The sequence below is a fragment of the Marmota flaviventris genome, chromosome 18 (genome assembly GCF_047511675.1).
Source record: "Marmota flaviventris isolate mMarFla1 chromosome 18, mMarFla1.hap1, whole genome shotgun sequence".
In the NCBI taxonomy this organism is placed as follows: domain Eukaryota; kingdom Metazoa; phylum Chordata; class Mammalia; order Rodentia; family Sciuridae; genus Marmota; species Marmota flaviventris.
This window is the reverse complement of record NC_092515.1, coordinates 51,410,305-51,427,882: the sequence shown is the minus strand read 5'-3', so window position 1 is coordinate 51,427,882 and position 17,578 is coordinate 51,410,305. Positions and strand designations below refer to the sequence as shown.

The window sequence follows — 17,578 nt, the reverse complement described above, 5'->3', positions numbered from 1 at the left end:
TCCACCCTGAGTCCTGGGGAGGCCACTCTGATGTGCCCTCTCCTCCCACCAGCCCTTTCTAAGAATGGGACCAATGTCTTTCAGAGTGTCAGTCACTATGTCACGTTGTGTCCTTGTTTGCTGGGTTCCTGTCTCACTCACTAGAATATGAGTTGCAAAGGCAGGGCCTTGTCTGTGACCCGCGTGAGCCTCAAACCAAGAAGGCCTGGTGTCCGACAGCCTCTCCATCATCACTGTTAGGTGTCACTGAACAAAGGGACCTTGCTTATCTTAGAGTCTTCATGCTAGACTCCATTCCAGCACGTTCTCTCTGCTCACCTCAGTCAAGTTCCTGCACACTGCCCTGACATTACACTTTCGCCCTCATGCCCACCAGGCCAGGGCCTCTGGTGAGGGGGGCACATAATGGTGGGAGCACATAGTGGAGCAGACCACTTACATGAGAAGGCAGAAAGCAGAGGCACTGAGGAGAGAAGTCTCACAATCCCCTTCATGTCCCCAGTGACCTAAGACCCTCCTATAAAGCCCTACCTCCTGAAGGCTCATAGCAACTCCCAGCAGCACCACTCCGAGGACCAAGTCTTTAACATGTGGCCCTTTGGGGCACACTATTCACACTCAAATCAGCACCTCCTTGTCAGGAGTTCCCCGCTGGAGACAAGACTGCAGAGGGGAGGGAGAGCTAGGAACAGGCACCAGAGCGCACAGTGTTGGGGAGCCCTCCAGCATGCTCTGGACATTTGCTGCTTCCCTGGCCCCAGGAGGGTGCTGGGCAGAACCAGGAAGGGCTCCTTGGGGGTCAGTGGCTCCCAGGGCTATGTTCCTGGCAGTGCCAGTCCTGTGGCTGTGGCAAGGGGAAGAGAGCAGAGATGAGGGCCAAACTTGCTTCACCCCAAGACATTCTTGGTTTGGGGATATGGAATCTCCCAGGATGCAGGTCACAAAACCTCAAGGAGAGGAATAATAGTGACGGTTTTAGCTAAGTCAGGGCACCCTGAATAGATGACATGTGCCATGTGAACCTCCCGGGATCCAGCCAGGCAGTGATGGCCGGGAACAGCAGCTCCTATTCTGTTCTGGGTCATCACCAGGTACACGGCCCTGTCCTGGGTGCCCAGGGCAGAGGGGAGGCTGAGTCTGGATCCTTCAGCTGGACCCTGTCTTGGAGAGCTCTGAGGTCACAGCAGGATGCCAGTATCTACTCTGGGATCAAGAAGTGGGGAAGGAAGAAGGGGGGTCCACTTTTCATTGCAACCACAATCCATGACGGGATCTGCACAGGCAGCCTCAGTTTCCATGTGCCTGACCCTGGCTTCTGAGCCCCTCCTGTGGCTTCTTTTTTTTTTTTTTTAATTTTTATTATTGGTTGTTCAAAACATTACAAAGCTCTTGACATATCATATTTCATATATTTGATTCAAGTGGGTTACGAACTCCCATTTTTACCCTCCTGTGGCTTCTTGCTGTCTCCTCACACAACCCGGGCAGGCACAGAGGTTATAGGATTAATACCCCCCTGAAGAGGAGTCTGAGGTTCAGAAAGGACCCACACCATCACTCACACAGCTAACCAGGGGAGGGGGAATGGAGATTCAGAGCTGGAAGAGTCAGCTTCAGAGCCCAAGTTTCTCTTCAACACTCTGTTTCTCTGGTGCCCATCCCTGCTGGGTAGAGGCCTGGCAGATGGCTGCCTCGCAGGGCTGCTGCGTCATCACTTCTCTGTTGAGCCCCAGCCCGGCTTGAGCAGCCTGCCTGGCTCTCAAGCATAGCGTCAATAATGGAACACAGCTTGCAAGTATTATACATTTGCCCATATTTTTTCATACCCACATTAAAGTGCTATTCATCATGAGACAATGGCCTGGAAAGTGCTTGGGGACAAGGCAGAGAGGTGGGGTGGGAGGGAACCTGAATGAGGACACAGGGCACCTCTTGCGCCATCTTGGAGGTGGACAGGATGCACATCCATATGTGCTGAGTTGGTAAGAGACCTCTGGTGTGCAGCCTGACCGGGGAGTGGGGTGGGGAAGAGGACAGCCGTGGCCAGGAGGGAGGAGGCACGACCATCAGGAAGGGCTCCCCACTTGGCAGTGAAGCCGTGGGCCTTTGTCCGGGCTGTGCCGGGGGGCCGTGGCTCTTGCACACAGACTGGAGGCCCGATGGTCATGGCGCTGCCTCTCCCTTTGGGCCGCCTGCTGTAGCCTGGACCGTTGTTCCCCTCCTCCCAGGTGTGGTTTCAAGCTGGGAGCAGCAGCTTCTCATTGCTTCCTCTGCCACATACCAGGAGTTCTCAGAGGAACAACGTGCCCACCCTGAACTCTCTAGGACCCAGGAGAGGGGTCGTCACTTTCCCTTACCAGCTGAGACAGTGCTGTCTTGCTCATAGAAATGTCTTTCTTTGGGGCAGTCTCAGAAGACCAAGGCCTGGATGTTACTGGGACAGGCACAGCACTCTGAGGCAGTGTCTGCCTGGAAGTGGCTGTCCCACACCTGCCAGCTGCTGTGATCCTCTATCACTGTCTTCAACCACTGACACTGGTTAAGCATCACCACGCACCAAGCTCCAGGCCCGGACTGCTGCTTGCCTTGGCGACAGCCCACGACAAAAGCTGCTTTGCCAAGTACTCTTTGGCCTTGTGGGGCCTCATGCCTCTGGATGGCCCTAGACTAGACAGTCACCCTGTAGCCACATGGCTGTAAATCAGCAGAGGGACTGCTCTTCTCTGTTCTGTCCCAGGTGGTAGGAAAGGGGCCACATGCTGCTTCTCCTCCAGGGACCTGACAGGCCAACTCAGCATAAGTCAAACCTTGGTTTGGAGGATAAGACCTCCTGGTGGCTTTAACCCTCAACTTCTGGGGTTCTGCACAGAGCAGAAGAGCTACCACATGGACACCACTCTCCATAGGAGGAAGGGCTGCTTCTGCAGCCAAGGGCTTCTCTTGGCCATTTGGCTCCTGAGGCTGAGGGGTCATCCTGGGGGCCTGTGTGGAGCATGAAGTCCATATGGTAGTGGGAGGATTGTGGACAGGTCCTTTCACAGTGGAACCACCCTGGGTGCCTGGAAGCAGGGCAGGGCAAGGTGTGAAGGTATAGGTGCTGGGAACAACTGGAGCCCCCAGTGGGAGAAGCGGGGAAGGGCCTCCTTCACAGCACTATCTGCAAGGAGCAGGGGCCCCAAACTGCAATGAGGGCCCTAAAGGGAAGAGGCCCAAGTTCACAGGACCCTTGAAGGGTAAGAATTCCACCAGGCTTTGCCTGGGGAATCTCAACTTTGCCATGTGGCTTCAGGGGAGACTTTTTCCCATGACCCTACTCCTCTGCTCCGAGAACAGGATGAGCAAAACCGCCAAGATCAAACATGGCCTCCCCCATCCACACTGTCAACAAATAGTTCCCTGGTCCCTTGGCCATTTGCTCGTGACACTCATGCTGACTCCCATTTGTGACTCCTCTGGCTTTGTCACCCAATAAAGGTATGCTGACACCCCACCACCCCTGCCTACACTGCGATTGCTACAACACTGCACGAGGACCTGAGGGTGGCCGGGGAGGGAGCCATTCCACACACAGGGCAGTGCCTGCTGCTGCCCGCTCCCTCCTGCACTCCCTCCTTCCTCAGGCCTGGCTTTTTTTTAGGGAATGACAAGAGGCAGAAGCAGATGAGGCCTCTGACCCATGGCGGGGATGCTGGGTGAGCGTTCAGCCTGGGCGGACGGGAGAGGCTTAAGCTCAGGAATGCCTGGGTGCCAGCTGGCCAGACAGTGTGGGCCTGCAGGGTGCCGGGCACGGCCTACTCTTCTGGCAAGCCAACCCCAGGCTATTACAGAGCAAGGTGTGGGAAGGGCACCAGAGGGACCCGAGTTTAAGGGGAAACGGAGGTGAGTGATCATCTTCCCCTGGACATCTGACATTCTCTACTGTCCCAAACAATGTCACCACACTAAGAAATCCCCTAGCAGAGCACAGAACAGCTGGCCTGTGGGGGAGAGACTCGACTCAAGTCTCCTGAGCGGAGCTGGCGGTGCTGAGCTGGGAGTGCCCACCTCCCGCTGCAACCTTTCCAGTTGCTATTAATACCGTCCAGCTCTGCTCCAGCCCTCGCTTGCCTCTCAGCACTAACTGGCCCACAACAAACAGAAACTGTAAGCCTCAGCTGGTAGGAGGACAACTGTGGCCAGGAGGGAGGGCATGTCCCAGGCAGGGTGGGTATGTCCCAGCTCTTTAGTTCTCCCTGACCCTCTCCCACTGTCCCTGGTGCAATCAATGGAACCAGTCCCTGAGAGGTGTCTTGTTAGTGGTACATGAGAAGCAGGGTCTGGATGACTGCACTGGCAGCCTCCTGTTAGACTGCCAGTGATGTCTTCTGCCTCCTCAAACTGCTCTAAACTCTCGATTTGGGGTCTGGGGGGCCCCAATGCTGCCCTATCTAGCTCTTTGTGCCTCTGCTTCTCTGCTGTCTGGCATTAGAACCTCTGTCTCCTACTTAGGCAGGACCGATTCTCCTGCACCACAGGCTGGACAGGTCCTGCTGCAAACTCAGCTCCTTGGTGGGTCAGGCCTGTGCTCCCATGCTGGTCAGTGCCAGCCCTGGACAGGGGGCCCTAGCACATGACTGGACAGGTAATGCTCTCAGTGGTTGGTGTAGACTCTTCCCCACACCCACAAGTGGCCTTGGGGCTGGTCATGTCATTCCATCTCCCCTCTTTCCTTTTCCCTCTGGCCTGGGCTTCCTCCCTTCACTTCTATCCTCAGCCACTCCCACCAGTGGACGGCTCATTTCCTTTCTATACTGGCTAGCAGTGGATATCCAGGTCCCTTGCACAACCCCAAGGGGGCATGGGAGTTCTAGGAGATGCTGGGGGTCTCCCACCAATCCCAGTGTGCAACCTAACATGGAGGGGAGAGAATGCAGAAGCCCACAGCCCTTCCCACCACAGAAGGCATGCTGTCTGCAATGTCCGGCCCAACAGCTGGGCTCCTTCAGGAATTTAAAGAGCAAGTAGCTTTTGGGTTAGCAGAACCCTAGGGTGGGAGAGGAAGGAGAGGCCTCCCCTATGAGGTTCCGAAAGCCCTCGAGTTTCAATGTGTCCTCCCCCTCCCCCTTGCTCCCTTCCCTTCCAACTCTCTGCTTCCCAAGTATGAAAATTGTAAATCTGTTTTATTTATTTCAATCAATCCTCGGCAGTGTGCCCCTCAGGGCAAAGGCAGCCATGGTAACCTGCCAACTCATGCCTTAAAAATTCATCGTGTTTAATGCAGTCGATGTGTCTGATACACTTAAAAGTTTCTTGGGGGCGGGGGTGGGTGGAGGGGGAGGAAGAGGAGACACGAGGGCTTGTTTTTCTGGGTCTTGCTGGGAGTTGGTGGAATGGGATGGATGATTGGGAAGAGGCGAGGAAGAAAGGGGCCTTTTGTCCTCTCAGCTGTCTGTCCCTCTGTTCAAGAGCAGCTACTGCCAGGCTGGGGGTGGTGATATCACAGTACCTGGGAGGGATCATATAGAGACTTTCAGGGAAGGTCCCATCAGGGCAGGAATGCTGTAGAAAACCAGATGCCCTCACTGAGATGGCCAGGTCATTCTGGGCTTGGGCTTTGCTCTAGGGACTAAGCTGAGAACAGGGAAGAGCATGAGAGGTGACTTCTGCCTCCTCTACCGCCCAGGGGGGCAGCTGGCAGCTCTCCCTGACATGGGTAGGGCTCCCCTCTCCAGGACAGAATTCATCTTCTCTCTGGCCCAGGGACTTGCTGGGCTGTATTTTCCATGTGCTCTTATTACTTGACCTGGCCCGTTCCCTGCTGCCTGTCCATAGACAGGCACTTCTCGAGCCCCCACTGGACCTGCACACATCCTTCTTGGGAGAAACCTCGCCCTTTCCTGCCTCCTGGTAGCTGGTGCCCATCATCCCCTTCTGAAAGTTGTAACTGCCCCTCACCCTGGCCCATCCTTGGCTTATACAGTGATCTTCCACAGGAGCTGGACCCCCGTGCAAGTGGGGAGATGTGCACTTGTGGAACAGAAAATTAATGGCCAGGAAGGGACAAGGTGGCTTGGTTACCTTAGTCATGGAATTTGGCTTATATGCAGAGCTGTAGGCAAAGGGACCTAGGAAGTCAGGTGAATTCTGAAAATGATAATCGGGGATTCCGTGAGGTTTTGGTTGATGTACTTTCAGAAGCTGCAAGGAGGTCCTTGGAGGGAACTTGGCAGGAGTCTTCCCTGAGTGAGTGTGACTTGGTTCGACCCCACATTCAGATACTCCAGAATACGGCTGGGTGCAGTAAGACAGCCCGATTGTGGAATCAGAGCATAGCCCTGTGCTGGAGGCGCTAAAGCTGGGCCAGACGACCCTGTGGCTCAGCCCAGATATGGTCTTGGTGCTAGAGAAAGAGACAATGCAGGGAGGACAAGGCTGGTGAGCAGACAGTGTGGGCGGGGGCCACTGTCCCCCAGGCTGAAAACCCTTGGTATGGCCTCTCTGTGTTTAAGTTTCATCTTTTGAACCCTCAGAGCAAATGAAAACAAAGAAATGGGCCACTACCGGAAACCCTGTTGTCTTCACGCTGATCAACTCCAAGAAGCGCTGAGATGGCCAGGGTCTGGGACAGGACAGCTCCTGCCTTCGATGCCCAGGGATTTCCTTTGCTGGAATCACCACTTCCTTCCTAACAGTGCCCACAGATGAGACAGCTGTGGGGCAGGTTCTCTACATTAGATACATCGTGTATGTTAAATCCTTTCCATGGGAATGTGACCAAAGCGTAGATCAGGGGCCTTGTCCAGGCCACATCAGGTCTCTGCCCCAGCACTTCATTTCTTAGCTGCTAAAGCTTCAGCACATCTCCACGTTGAGACTCTAACCCAGTTAGGGGCAACTTTCCATCGGTATCACTGGGACCTTCTTTCTTTTCTTTTTTTTTTTTTTTTTGCAGTATCCAATCCAGGACCTGGTACATTCTAGGCAAGAGCTCCACAACTGATCTACATCCCCAGGCCCACCAGGGCCTTCTGATCTATCAGAGCCTGTTCTTTCAGAAGCTCGCCAGGGCTCCCGGGCGGCATATCTGCAAACCAATTCCTACCCCGCCCTCCACCTTGGGGCCACGTCTGTAAGTGACAGGCACTGACCACACCTGGCCAGGACAGTGCTGGCCTGTTATTCACACTTAGTTCTGCCCTGCTGGGGTGATGGCTTGTCTCCAAGGGAACGAGAGGGAAGCAGGGCCTGGAAAATGCATCCACAACTCACAGCCAGGACCTAAATTCAGACTTGGGGGAGGAGTCAATGGGCATGACTTCAACAGCAGGTTCCCAGAGGGACTGGGATGTAGCTCAGCAGTAGAGCACTTGCCTAGCACGCACTGGGCTCTGTGTTCCATTCACAGCACCACAAATACACACAAAAACCCTCCCACCAGCAGCTTCTCAGAAACCTCTGTTACGGTGGCAGCTTCTGAGTGTGGGTCCCAGGTCAGCTGCCTCCCAAAGTCCAGGGCAGGGGGGATTTTAATATAATGACTCCTGGTGCCCAGGGAGACATGTTAAAGCTGTTGCTGTGAATCCAGGGCTGATACTGCCAGGGAAACAGCACCCCTGAGCCCCAACTGCCTGGAGTCTCCTTGGTGACTGTTAGAGAGCCACTGATGTAATCGCTCTCTCCCTCTGAAACCCTCTGGGCTCTGGCCCTCCTAAGCAGGATTTCCTCCTGAGGATGTACTAAGCCTCCCCTGCGGAGGTGGCCCTGCCTGTGAAGAGGCCGCCACAGCCTGGTATGCTGCTTCCTGGCCCCAGACGTGCCCACCATCCATGCCCCTGCCACCTTCCAGCCAGGCTCATGTGCTCCACCCCCTCATGGGACAGAAGAACCTGAAGCCTAGGACTGGTCTGAGAACACACAGTTAGGGACATAGTGGGGTCAGAGCTCAGGTCCCTGACTCAGAATTCATGTTCCTATTAGGTCAGATGGTCCCACATGGAGACCTATCTGCAGAGGGTCATAGATATCCCCTCCCTAGGCTAATCCCTCCTTCTATCCATCCAAGGGCCCCCATAACTAAGCTTGAAGGTCCAGGGGCAGAGATGCCTCCCCACCCCTGCATGTGACCTCACGATGGCTCCTCAGTTAAATTCTGTCTTAGGACAGGGAAGAAAGAAGCACATTTGTAACTCTGCTGCTCCCCTCTTCAAACTACAGGGGTGGCCTTCTGGGACAGGAGGCAAGTGAGTGCCCAGAGTTCAGAGAGTGCCGAAGGGCTGCACCATCATACTCTCGAATGCTGGGCATCCCCAGCCCCACAGTCTTCCTGTTAACACACTGTTCTGTTCACATTTTCCTTTATTTCACCCAATTATTCCCACATTAGTCCCTTTCTTCCAGGCCAAGGGATCACCCCCTGCTGCTGTTTATACAACCACAAACAGACGGGCGGTATCCCTTCCACTGCAGTCAGAGTGCAGCCCCATGCGGAGGCCTTGTCGGGGCACCCTCCTTTCCCTCTGCCCTTACAGCATGAGCCCAATTGTGTCCTGATGGCTGTGGGTCCTGGCTGATCACAGGGATCCTCTGATAGCTCATATTCCATGGCGACCTTTTAGGATTTAATGTGCTCAGAAGTGCTTCCAAGCAGGGGCTGTCATTTTGATTCTGGTGATACCTCCCAGCGGAGTCACCATCTCTGGTCCTATCAGTGTCCTCATCTACCCAGAAAGCTGCACACTTACCCTCCAGGATCAGGAGGGCCCCTCAAGCCAGGGTCATTCCTTAGTTGAGGGACCGCTGAACCTGGGGTTTGTGAATCACCTAAGGACTCCTGGAGACACCAGGACTGCACAGAGGCCCCACCTCTAGGTGTGGGTGCTCCGCGTTCTTAAGCTTCTGGGATAGGTCTGAGAACTGCTGCCACAAATTGCCTCACCAGAGCCGAGAGCTCCACGTGCTGGCAGTGTCACTCTGGGTGGAAACGAGGGGATTTTACGAGTAGTTTCAGAGGCTGTGTAGCAACACAGCCTGGGCTCGGCCCTGGGGCAGTGGGAGACCCCGGATGCCCGCCTTCTCATCCCGCCTTATCCTTACCTCCCTGGACCTGCTGTCCTGGTTTCCGCCTGCCACTGCACCCTCTGCTTCCCTCCTGTCCCTGCCTGCTGAGCACAGCCCTGCTCCTCCACACACAAAGAAAACCAGACCAACTCGCAGACAAGACCCACGTTGTGTCCAGGACTCTTTCTGGCACCCACATGCAGGCAGTGGCTTCCTTTGGTGGCCTCAGAACTGGTCTCACCTCTCACAGCAACAGCCTCCCTGGGGAAGGAAGCTCGGCTTGCCTGCTGCTGCGCCAGGCACCTGCCATCCTGCTTCCTTGGTCACACAGCACATACACACAACACGACAGGCACCGGATTAGAAGCTAGAATGATGGGGCTTTTCTGGTCCTCACATTTTAGTCTGAGGTTTTGTGAAGTTTTATGAACTGAGATGGTTTTCTGCAGCTCTTTACAAGTGCCTGCTTAAAGGGCACAGAGATAAGAGCAGAAAACAGAAGGGCTAGTTAACACTAATGCCCACCACCGGCAACAAAGAGTGGCTCCCGGAGTGGCGGCTCTGCAGTCTCCTGGAACACTGGTAAAACGCACAGGGTCTGGCAGGGCTGGGAGGACGGCAGAGCCACAGCAGATGTGCAGGGACAAATGCAGCACGGAGGGGACCCTTTCAAGTATTCACAGCGGCTTCAGGTATTCTTATTTGTACCCTCCCCCACTGCCTGCCAGAAGACGGAAAAATTCCTTTTGTGATCAGTCATTTTCAGGGAATTTTAAGATGCATGAAATAGGCTTTTCGTCCACATGTTCCTTGCCAGCCCAGGAAATCTTCACGGGATTAAACGTGTGAGAATGAGAAAAAGCCCCAGGCGTGCAGCGTCCTTGGAAGTCTCCACAGAGGAAAAGTCCCAGGACTTGGTTACAGACCAGACCCCCCAGCAGAGGACCGGGACTGGCTGCCCTCTACCTAGGACTTTGCCTTTGCCCCCCTGAGCAGCCTGGGCAGTCACACACAGAGAAACATGGGGCACTGGAACCCTCAAGCTTAGTGATGATCTACATGAGGGGGGAGAGTGCTCCTGAGCCACTGTGCCACTGTGCTCCAGCCCAGAGAGCAGAGCGCAGGGACCAGGTGAGGTCAGGATCCACAAGCCAGGAAAGGGTGCAGGCAAGGCAGACTGTCGAGCAACCCTGAGACCAGAATCCACTATGGAAAACCACAACCGAACCAAGCCCCATGTTTATAAATGCACAGAGAAAGTTTTGGAGGGAAATTCATGAAGCCAATGACAGAGGCTCCTTTTGGAGAGGAGATGGTAGTAAAGGGTCTTTCGCAAGCTATGCTGTATTTTTCTATTACTTCAATTCTTATTTTATATGTTTTCAATACTTTTAAGCATTAAAAAGAAAGTATTTAGAATCCTATATGTTTGAGACTGTCCTGGACTCCTTAGTGGAAACTGTCAGTGGCACAGCCCCAGAGCAGGGCCTGGAGAAAGTGGTGCCACTTGAGAGAGCCCTGAGAGGGCGGTGGGACTCTAGCAGCTCTTCCCTCTCCAGAGAGGGGCTGCTGCGGATTTAACAATGGAAACATGCATTTTACAAATGAGAGGATCAACAGCCGGGAAATGATATTTTTAGCTACTGTGGCTCTTTGCTTCAAAGGCGTATGTTTCATCTAGAACCAGGCAAACCTCCTACAAAGTCTGCCTGTTTGCAAGGAGTGATTAGCATAATACGAGTAGGAAAGAAGGCCTGGCTCCACTCGGAGGCAGGAGTGCCTACTACAGGGAGGCCTTCTCTTGAAATAGAACTGCCAGATGAGGAACGTCTTATCAATGGAGATGAAGCTTCACTTGGAGCAGAAACACTGCCTTACACGCTGGCCTGGCTACTGCAAATGCAGCTGCCACTTGCATACAGTGGGATCTGAGGGTCTCAATGACCACAGCTCTACCCTGGAAGGCTGCCCTTCCGGGTGCCATTTAAATATCACCTTTGTCTCATGCAACTGTCCTCTTCCAAAGGGTCTTGGGCTGCCTGTACAGAAGTCCTCTCTGAGGGGTAGGACAGGGCCAAGTCAAGGGTAAACAGGAGGGATAGACAGCAGGTGGGGGCAATTACAGGATGCCGTCATAGGTGGTGACATCCCAGGGAGATTTCACCTCCAAGGTCATATTACTGTGGGAAGGATGGTGCTGCCCCTCAGAGCTGCTGCAGGCACTCCCACCAGCCGGCCAGGCCTCTCCTCTCCTGGCTGCATGCTTGGCCTGTGGGAGCATCTTTTGATGGTTGCTGTTTCCTGCCTGGACACTGTCAACTGGCTGGGAAGGACTTGGGGTCGTGCACATATGAAGAGAGGCACGGACTCTCCTCATAACACCACATGAATGAAACAAAGGTGCGACCTTCCAAGACTGTAACTGCAGATACTCATCTCCCGGTAGCAGTGGAGACAGATAACACCCGGCAGCAGCTGTTCCACAAGCCTTCCTTTTGCCTGTCACACCAGGTCAGGGGCACCATACTAAGGGGGCTTGCCACAGGGGTTGGGGCTGTGGGGTGCTGGGAGCAGAGAGTGGCGGTTGCCTTCTATTTTAAGTATATCTGGCAGGAATGAGAAGAGACTGGAGGGACCAGTCATTTCTCCATCACCTCTCCCCCTCAGTGCTCCCTCCAGAGGAAAGAACACAGATAGGTCTTCCTGCAGAGGGTCAGGAAACCAGGAAATGCTTGCAGACGGGGTGCACAGCTGAAGATCTGAGAAAGCAATTACCGTGCTACTGGGGGGCCTGCGAGAAGCAGAAGGAGCTGGACTGGGGCAGTCACTCAGGCTGCAAGGGCAGGAAGGAAGGAGGGGAACTCCAGGTCCTGCCAACTATTGTGGCCAGGGCTTCCAACAGAGGTGGGCGGGGGTCTCCTGCAGGAAAAGGGGAGGCTGGTCTTTGTCCATCAGGAAAAGAAGGGCTCATCTCATAGGAAGGAAAAACTGACTCTTCTCAGGACAAATGAGTGGATGAGCAAGGCTGGCTGGATTCACAGGCCCTGGGAGTAAACTGACTAAAGCCAGCATCCCACGAAGAGCCAAGAGTATGTGTCCAGGTCAGGGACGTCCGGGGCATAGAGGAGGTTTTAAAGTTAGTTCAGATAATTTGCTTATACTGTCTGTCCCAGGAGCATGAATGTTCCAGAATGATGTGGTGGCAAGATCCCTTGTCAAGCGAGCTGCTTGAGCAAGCTCCTTAAAGAACCTTTGCTGTTGTACGAGGCTAATGGCAGGGCAAGGGGCACATGGCCGCAGCTATCACAGAGAATGAGTGGTCTCACCTTCCCTCTTCCCTGCAACCCTCTCCTGGTGGGCCCTGGCCCTCTTTCACTTACACAAACTGGAAGTTCTGGGAGCCCATAGGGCACTGAGCTTAGGAGCCAGTCACCTCAGGCATGGCCTTGTGCACACCACGCCACCCCCAAGGCTCTGGCATGGCTGCACACCAGCAGCTTCTGTCAGGGACTTGGGCACCCCACGAGTGGGGTTTTGTGAACCTGCTCAGGCCCTTCAGTGGCTCACTGGGTACCACAGAGCTGCTCGTGAGGCAGCTAAGGGCCTGATCTGTCCCCGACTGCTGGGCTCCCTTGCCTTCCAGATACTCAAGGCCCACAGACTTGGGAACCAGCCTCTGGACTCCTGAGCAGATGGCTAGCAGGACCACAAACACTTCCTTTTCCTTGCCCCTAGCTAGCGCTTACTGCTCTTTCATGGCTCAGCTTAGACATCCATCTCTTTCCAGAAGCTTTCTTGGACCCCTCTATTGGACTGGGCACCTCACCCCCACCCCATCTGCTTCTACAGAGCATCAACACACTGCAATGTTACCAACTAAGCCTGGAGGGCAGGACCTAGCTCTGCCCACTGTGGTGTCCCCACTGGTGGCCACTGGGTTTGACACTGGCAGTCACACGGGACAGATCTGCTCAGTGACAAATAGCCACTTGGGGCTCTCTAGGCCAGCACAGCAGCAGGGCTGTCCTGGGTGCCAGGGCGAGACTCTTCTCCACGCTTATAGGGGAGGGGGCTGAGCTCTTGCTCCTGGCGTTCTACTCTCAGATGCGAGGCTCTTGCCCGGCCTGACAGCTGTGGCCTAATTTCCAGGGCTATCACCGGGCTCCTTATTTTTACCCACTTGGTATTTTTCATTGCTGACGCATGGGGGATGGTAAGGGACTGGAGGTGGGGGAGGGTGTATACGAGAGGAAGACACAAATGCTGTGGGGCCAAGGCAGGTTGTGTGGTGTGGAATGTGCCAGGCAGGAAAGGGGTGAGGGTAGGCATGGGAACGTGGAGGAACCAAATGTTATTATTTTTTTTTTCTTAAATTAAACCACAACAAACAACACCCCAAATCCCACCCCTTGCTTTTCCTCGGTAAGCATTTTCGACAAGGTCACAAATGCACTGGCTCTATAGATTTTTGGCTCCAAACCACATTTCAGGCAGCCTTTAAGAGCCAGTTCTTGGCGTAGCTTCAGCAGAGCCTGAGGAGAGGGAAAACTAGGGCACTTTTATGCTTTGAGAAACCATCAGATCCAGGTCACAGCTTCCTGGCTCCACTGAGCTGTGGGGCACCCCCTTCCACAGCCTGAACCTGAGCACCCCTCACTCCCAGACTGGCATTTCCTTCAGGGCAGGAATCACAACACTGGGTCACATGTTTCTTTTTTACTTGTCACCTGTCCGCCTATCCCACTGAACTGCCACCTTTGTGCCAGCAGGAGCCACCGCTCTCAGTCCCTCTGTGTGTCCTGGCTGGCGTGGGGCCCAGCCCATCCCAGGCCTCCAGAGCATTCACGGAATGGACAGCTGTGTCTAGGGAATATCTGCCCCCTGGCTAGGTGAGCTCCTTCATATAAACTCCCTGGCACTCCACCTGCCTCTAAGATGCTCCCACCACACTCAAAAGACCTCCTCTCAGGATTGTGGAGGCTAGGTCCGGGTTGGTCCAGGCCATGACTCCGTGCAAAGGTGGAAATGGAGAGTAGTTACTGGAAAAAGAGCCTCAATTTCCTCCTATGCTTAAGGACCTGATCCCGAAGGACCCTTTTGGCCATTGTCTGTCTGTCTGAAAAACTCTCCTGGTCTCTCTTCAGTGATGGCCCCATGGTTACCATCTGGGTGCACACATGTGGAGAGGGGACATAGAATGGGTCCTGCTGGGAGGTGCTGGCTGCATCCACCCCTAACTCCACACATGACAAGGGAAGATGCTTGGACCATCCTGCCAAGCACGGAAGCAGCCTATGGGGGGGATTAGCTAGGAGGACCATGGGATTCCTCTCATGCTGCCCATACCCACTGGCCATGTCCTCCCTGTCTGCTCTCATGTGGTCTCTGGGAAGGTCGCTGGGCCATCTGTACCACTTCACCCTTCTCTATCCTCCTATAGCCACCGTGATAGGCCTGGAGTTGGGATGTTGAGAGAACAGGAGTGAGCCATCCTGCCACACAGTGGGTGGCCTGAGCAAGAATGTGGCTGACACAAGAGGAAGAGGAGCCAGCTGTGGAGTGGGGAAAGGGAGACCAAGTCATGAGGACAGGAGGTGAACTCTAGCCTTGCTTGGACTTGGGAGTTTTTAATGGGCCATGCCTGCCTCTGTCCGTATACTACCTTTATTATTTTTTTAATGTGACACTGATAATTGGTTTTCTGTCATGCACCACTCAGAACTGGTCAGCTCTGCCCAAGGGCAGAGTTAGTTAAGTGGGGAGCAGGTACAGAGGATGGGAGCATGCCAGGGTTCAGACTCCATTTAATGAGGACTCAGTGGCTCAAGAGCTCTCTCTCTCTGTTAAAACAGAAGAAGGTGTGTCAGCCCTGAACGCCTGCTTCCTGGCAGCCGAGGCAGCGAGGATGCCAAGCTCAGTTCTGTGACCATATCCATCTCTGGGCCCCCTCTCAGCTTGTCACTTATGCTCCTACTGCAGTCACCATCGTGGTGGCTGCCCCTGACACTTCCCAGTTACCCTGCACCAGCCTCTCCGCTAGGCATTTCCCATGTCATGTCACTTAATCCTTGCAGAGAGCAGGGCAAGGTAGTGACTGCTTCATTTTGCACTTAAGCAGGGTTTGTTCTCAGGGGTGGTGGGGGTTTGGCTCAGTGGCCAACTGGCTGCCAGCATGCACAAGGCCCTAGGTTTGATCCCCAGCACTGCCACAAAAGAAGCTACAGTGTGTGTTTAACATATACAAGGCCCTGAGTTTGACCCCAAAAAGTGTGTAGAAAGAAAACTGTGCTCAGGAAGGCAGCCATGTTGGGGGCCTCTTCTGCTTAGCATCTCATGGCAAGAGCAGCCTCTTTGATTCAGAGAGCTGTTGGTCCCTACTAGGTTTGGGAACTGTTAAAGCTGCCACTTGAGTTCTGCAGTCCTGTCCCTGTCACTGCTGTTCCCACCAGGGACACATGACCCTGTCTGGGTCAATCAGAGCCTCCTCCTGGAATATGACCTACAGAGAAATAACACCTCTGGGTTTTAGGCAGATCATCCTCAGTGTGCAACCACTGGGAATGCATAGTAAACACCCACCAGAACTCAGACTGCACTAAAAAATCAAAGGACAGCTTGCCTTTGCTGGCATGGTGGCTCATGCTACTCTGGAGGCTGAGGCTGGATGATCACCTGAGCCTAGGAGTTTGTGACCAACCTGGGCAACAGAGTGGGACCCTGACTCAAAAGCAAACAAACAAAACAAAGGACACCATTAAGTGGGAGTGGGAAGGCCCACCACAGGGTAGGAAAAGATAAGAGCAGTATGTGCAGCCAGAAAAAACTCAAACCCAAAATACACAAATCAGTAAGAAAAACATGAAAAACCCCACGGGCAACAGGTTTGTCATAAGAGGCTATCCAAAAGGCAAATCAGCTATGAAAAGTTGTGCAACTTCATTAATCTTCAGGAAAATGTGAATTAAAACTATCTGCCTAATGGAAAAGCTACAATCAAAGACTGATGTGCCAACTATTTGCAAGGACAAGAAGCAGCTGGAGCCCTGCTACACTGCTGATGGGACTGAAATTGGGACAAGCACTCTGGGTAGTATCTCCCAAAGTCACAAATTTATGTCTACTCATCATTTCTGCAATTCCTAGGTATATAACTAGCAGAAATGTGTACATATTTACACCAAGAGATGCAAGATCATAGCATTATGGGGCCAGACTAAAAATAACCCCCATGTCCATCAATACTGGAACAGGTAGCTAAACCCTGGCATCTTCTTCACACAGTGAAATCCTCTACGGAAACGCGAACTACTGCTTTGTCAACACACAGGAATCTCAGAGACCTAATGGGTATCAAAAGAAGGCAGGCTTTGCCAAAGAGCACAAACTGATTCCATTTATGTTAAGTTCAAAACCAGGTACCAACAAACCCAGAAGTCCTGGAAGTCAGGATGGAGCTATTTGGGGAGCAGCAGGAGGCTGATACCTGGAGACGTGATACCTCTTGGTGCTGGGAATGCTCCATTTCTTGGTCTGAGCCTACTCCATGGATGTTAACAGGAGAAATTAGTGGAGCTGGAGGGCACTTGGGATGTGCACAGTTCTAACAGTACATTGTTCTTTAAATTTTTATTCATAAAAGGCTCAGGGCACAGAGAGTAAGGTTGCTACCCCACCCTGACCAGAAGAGATAAGGTTGATTGGCAGCACTGATGCAGAATGGTAAAAGAAAGGGAGGTGGCTTTTACCAGAGATACGGCAAAACCACACTGACATCAAACCAGAACTTCTGGGAGCATGGTGGCAGCAGGAAGGGCTGAGAGTCCTTGAGTGTGGACAACTGCTCTTCCTTCCCAGGGGAAAGATTGGGTATGCAAACAGCAGTATGGAGTCAGAAGGGCCTGCCGCAGGCCCTGAGTTTACTTGAGAAGGCTGAAGGTGAAATGGAGACACAGTGGGGCTGGGGCCCGTGGCGCTCCTTCTGAGGGAGAGGAGAAAGAGACAAAGCTTAGCCCTTGAGGAAGCAGTTCCTGAAAGGCAGGAGTGAAAGATCAGGCTCAAAACATGCCTCACAGGACCCTTGATGGAGGACAAGAGAAAAATGAGAGCTGACAACGTGGAGGATAGGAGCAGCTGTGCTGAGCCAGGAGGAAACAAATCACTCTGGAGGAAGGAGGGGGTGAGGCCTGTCCTCCTGAGCAGCAGTCAAACGGAGAGAGCACTCACTGTCAGTTTACAAGGGAGGTCCAAGATTATGCTGGCTAAACAGAGACCGGAAATGGGCTGGGACAGTGGATGGGCCAGAGTATGGAGGAGTTCAGGGCTTCGATGGAAGACAGGAAGAGCAAAGAGAGGCACTCAGCATTCCTACTGCCTGAAAGGGTGGCAGCCATGGGCAGCAGGGAGAAGAGGTCTCTGTGGGGACTGTCAAAAGAGAGCAGTTTCTTTCTGAACGAGGGTCCTGGCTGCCAGATGTGGGGCCCTGCTCCAGTATGGAAACCTGGAGACATGGGCTCTCGTCTCAGAGAGGGCAATAGCCACTGTA

General features: G+C 53.6%; 1 protein-coding gene across 3 annotated transcripts in view; it reads right to left on the bottom strand.

The window, feature by feature from the left end:
* Vac14 (VAC14 component of PIKFYVE complex) overlaps positions 1-17,578 on the bottom strand; it is a 108,812-nt gene that overhangs the window by 14,260 nt on the left and 76,974 nt on the right. The gene's annotated exons all lie outside the window — the stretch shown is intronic.